General features: G+C 38.8%; 1 long non-coding RNA gene across 1 annotated transcript; it reads right to left on the bottom strand.

Moving 5' to 3' along the window:
* Positions 1-2884: 2884 nt before the first annotated feature.
* LOC130471321 (uncharacterized) lies at positions 2885-4415 on the bottom strand. The gene is made up of 2 exons (XR_008931971.1): positions 3908-4415; positions 2885-3808 (listed from the first exon to the last, which is right to left on the bottom strand). It is a non-coding gene; the product is annotated as an uncharacterized lncRNA (long non-coding RNA).
* Positions 4416-4861: the final 446 nt, after the last annotated feature.

The raw sequence follows: 4861 nt of genomic DNA, 5'->3' as shown, positions 1-4861 counted from the left end.
AGTTTCTGTTGGGTAGTTCTTGCAATAGAACTTCAGTCAAGCAAACTGTTATCAACAAAGGGCCCACTGTGACTCCAACCATGAGTTCCATGCTCTCTTCTGGTTTTACAATGGATGAAGTAAATAGTGCTATGTGGGATATTGATGGAGACAAAGCCCCTGGGCCTGATGGCTTTGGTAGTGCCTTTTTCAAAGGTGCTTGGGATGTAATTGGGGGTGATATTAGCAATGCAATACTGGACTTTCTGCACACAGGTAACTTGTTAAAGGAGATTAATGCAACAAGCATCACTCTTATCCCTAAAGGGAAGAACCCTGTGAGTGTTCAAGAGTATAGACCTATCTCTTGTTGCAATGTGGTGTACAAGTGTATTTCCAAGGTTTTGTGTAATAGATTTAGGAAAGTGCTTCCTGATCTTATTGCTCAGAATCAAGGGGCTTTTGTTCATAGTAGATTTATAGCTCACAACATCATGGTTTGCCAAGATTTGGTGAAAGGTTATGAAAGGAAAAATGGCCAAGCAGGGTGTCTCATCAAACTGGATCTTCAAAAATCCTATGACACAGTTGAGTGGGATTTTGTGGAAGAGATGCTGGTGGGTTTAGGTTTTCTAGAACATTTCATCTTCCTTGTAATGAGATGCATCAGAACTCCTAAGTACTCTCTGCATATAAATGGCTCTTTACATGGTTTCTTTGAAGGGAAGAGGGGTTTGAGGCAAGGAGATCCCCTTTCTCCCTTGCTTTTTGTTCTGTGTATTGAGTACCTTTCAAGGATCTTAATACAGGTGGGAGAGAAGGATGGTTTCAAGTATCATCCTAGGTGTAGAGACACTAAGCTGAATCATCTTTGCTTTGCTGATGACATCATACTTTGCTGTAAAGGGGAGTTTAGATCAGTGCATCTCTTCATGCAGGGGTTTAAGTTATTCTCTAACACCACAGGGTTGAAAGCTAGTCCTGCCAAAACTTCTGTGTACTGCTCTGGTATGGATGATGGGGAGGTGCAAAGAGTTTTAAACATGACTGGTTTCACAAAAGGAAGTTTTCCTTTCAGATACCTGGGAATTCCAATTTGCTCTAAAAGGATATGCATTGCTGATTGTGAGAAAATAGTAGAAAGAATGTGTGCCAGAATCAAAATTTGGAGCACAAGAAATCTCTCCTTTGCTGGAAGACTAACCCTGGTTAATTCTGTCCTGATGAGTTTACACTCTTACTGGTCCCAAATCATGATTCTTCCTAAAACAGTTTACAACACAGTTAACAAGATTTGCAGGAATTTCCTGTGGAGTGGTGCAGCTGATTCTCAAAAAACAGGCAAAGTGGCTTGGAAGGAGATGTGCAAACCAAAGAAAGAGGGAGGCCTTGATCTTATCAACCTGAAACTGTGGAATGTTGCAGCCATGGGGAAACAGTGTGGATGATAACCACAAAAAAAGATAATGTTTGGGTCAGATGGGTTCACTCAGTATACATTAAAGATAAGAGCTGGTGGGAGTATTCTCCCAAAACTGGAGATAGCTGGTATTGGAAGGCTATCTGTCAAGTAAAAGAGAAAATGAAGGAGTATATCACTGTTGAGAAATTGAGGGATTTGCACTCTTATTCTATAAAACAGGCCTATTGTTCCCTTTGTCATGCAGCCCAAAGATCTCCTTGGGCCTCTATTGTTTGGAGCAGACTTAGTCATCCTAAACATAGATTCATCTCTTGGCTTGCTATGCTTGAGAGACTGACAACTAAAGATAGGATGACGAGATTTGGGGTTATCACTGACAACACTTGCCTTCTGTGTGGGGATGAGATGGAGAGTCATTCTGATCTATTCTTTGAGTGTCAGTACAGTTTTAGATGCTGGACTGCAGTTGTTAGATGGTTGCAGATTGATCATACTCCTAAGCATCTGATTGCAGCAATAAAATGGTTTCTTAGAAGGAAAACTAGCAGGTTTAGAAGGGGTGTTATTGCTGCTACTATTCTGTGTACTGTGTATTTCATCTGGCAGGAAAGGAACAATGCATTGTGGAATCAACAAGTCAGAACTGTAGATAAAGTTGTACATAATATACAGCAATGTGTTCATAACAGAATTCATTTTGTAATCCCTAAAAAAACTAGTGCTGGGGATATTACTTGGTTTAATGCCTTGATTAAGGCTTAGTTTTCTTGGTTTGTTTGGCTTAGTTTAAGCCTGTTGTCTTTTTTTGTGTGTTCTTGGAGGTTTGTCTCCCAGGCACTGTATTGGTGTTGTTTTTTGATGCAATTTAAATACCTTAACTTGCTTATCAAAAAAAAAAAAAACTATCTTATACGGACAACACTTAACAAAAACAAGAACAAACCAACACAAAATTGCCCAAAATAAAGTATTAAACCAAAACATATTAAAAACTAACCTAGAGACTAACACAAGGCAAAGCAGAGGAGGTATGGGCATACACACAAGTGGAAAAATCTAACCCAAAGTTGAAACCCTAAACTAACCTTTACCTTTACCATCAAGCCCGGGGAAAAATCTACTCAAGAGAGCGTATACAACCCAAAAATTCCAGCGATTCCAATTCCAAATAGAAATCTTAACCCTAAAAGATTACCTTTACCGGCGACGATTAAAGCAAGGTTGGAAGAGCCGCCTAGGTTGTGAGCTTGACCCGGTCAATTCACCTCCGAACCCAAAAAATTCACGAGCTTTGCTAATTGGTTGGGGAGTCCGTTACTCGAACTAGAAATCGTAAAAATAAACTACTACTACCTCTGTTTCATTAAGTTCTTTACGCTTTGATAAATGTGTCCAACAATCAAAATTTTGACCATAAATTATCACTATTATATCTATCAAAAATTATCATGAGATATCTTGCTAGATTCGTCTCGAAATGTATTTTATGAATATCAACTTTTATAATTTTTGTCATACATAATTTGATATATTAACAGTCAAACATTGCACCGGAGGTCGTGCAAATAGTAAGTGTAAAGCTCTTTTTGAAACGAAGGTAGTATAAGTCAGTGAGAAGTGCTTCAATCTAAAAGGAGGTGGAAATTATAACTTAGATCCTCTTTACTTCTCCACCGAGATAACACACCGACGATGCTCACCGACGACCCGAATCGAGCAGCGAACTCAGGTCAATGACGAACAAATGGGTCTAGGGTTTGGGGGCTTTCTTTCTTAGAGAAAGGGGAGAGGTTTTTTGAGAGAGAGAAAGAACACCAGAAAAAAGGTTCTTCAAAAACCGTCTATGTAGATTCTTTTTTCATATTCTACTTCATATTGATACATTGTATTAAAATTGTAAACAATTTTGGCCAGGACCTTAGCTTTGTTATTAGGAATAGAAAAAAGAGCTTTTCCCTGCCTTTAAACAGCGGTAAGGGAACCCTAGCTCGATTATAACTCAAGAAGATCCATTCAACCCAAGCTATTAAGCCAACTAACAAAACCAACATCAACACTTCCAAATGCCACATCTTCCCGTTTCACCCGCGTGAGCGCAACTTCACCCCAAAAGCTTAGCTACCAACTTGTCGTCTTACAACACGAAGTTCTCAGATGTTCGCTACTCCGACTCTATAACCCAACCAAACTCGCGGAGACCCCAGGTCCTTTTAATTCCTCGGTAAGCCAACAAAGGACAATATATAATCGATTTTCCCGGTAGGTATGAGCTAGATTAGCTCATTAGCTGCCGGGGATTTCTTCCTTGTAGTCGTTACCAGAATTCGCAACCATGTTGTGAACCTTGTCTGAATCTCTAACACTTCTACTCTTTCGAAACGTTCTGGACAACACAGGGGCCGGTACCTGGGTAGCAAACAAGTCAAGACCATCCTGATCCATTTTAACCACACATCTAGGAGAAAGGAAGTCAAGCTGGGAACGGGTTGAGAGTTTGAGACTTACGATTCCGAAGACCAAGTTAGAGACTACTGGATTGCAACTAATTGCTCCGTATTTTTTTTTCTTCAAAACCATATCATATCACAATATTTTAAATATTTGCATTAACTTATATACAATAATTAAAGAAAGTCCAACAAAATAAACTAGAACACTATTAGAGTTTTTAGAGACCAATACAACACACACTTGTAGTTCAACAAAAATAAAAAGCATTGACAATCGAGAGGATAGTAGGATCTTCTTGTGTCGACACCTTGTTTGACGAGATGACCTTGCTTGCATAACCTTGTATCCACTGGTTATTAGCATGCCAAAGCACCTATTGGTTGTAGTTGTTATCTTACAGGAGATAAAGCGAATGTTAGGGTGATAACCAATGTTAGGCTTCAAAAACATCATAATATCAATGGTACATAGAATCTTGAATTGACCTTAATAATTTTTGCCTGAGCACACTACAAAAATTTGTATCTTTTATGACAACCTAATAACGACGGGTAAAAATTCTGTCGTAAAAAGCTTTTACGACGGGGATAACAACCCAACAAAGACGGGAACAACCGTCGCAAATGTCTTTTACGACGGATTAACGACGGCCCCCTTTTATGACGGGTTCGCGACGGAAAATCCCGTCGTTAATCAACAATTATTGACCTTTAGCGACGGGATTTCCCGTTGTTAATAGTACAATTTCTTGTAGTGGCAATAATTGTTTATCTCCCTCTCTTTCTCAATAAATTACGTATGAATCTTCTTGCCTCTCTCAAAACAGTTATCATCTCACAATTGGACTTATTTTATTGGAATTTCACGAAACAACCAACTTAATTATTATCCAACTTAGTCCAGGGTATTTTTTTCCCTTTAAAAAAATTAATTAGTACGTGGTATTTTTTTTTAGAAAGGCGCATAGCATATAATGAGGCCAGTAATTAATATTACTAACAAAATGCC

This window comes from Spinacia oleracea, chromosome 4, assembly GCF_020520425.1.
Source record: "Spinacia oleracea cultivar Varoflay chromosome 4, BTI_SOV_V1, whole genome shotgun sequence".
Taxonomy (NCBI): domain Eukaryota; kingdom Viridiplantae; phylum Streptophyta; class Magnoliopsida; order Caryophyllales; family Amaranthaceae; genus Spinacia; species Spinacia oleracea.
Note: the sequence above shows the minus strand (reverse complement) of the source record. Positions and strands in the feature narration are given on the sequence as shown.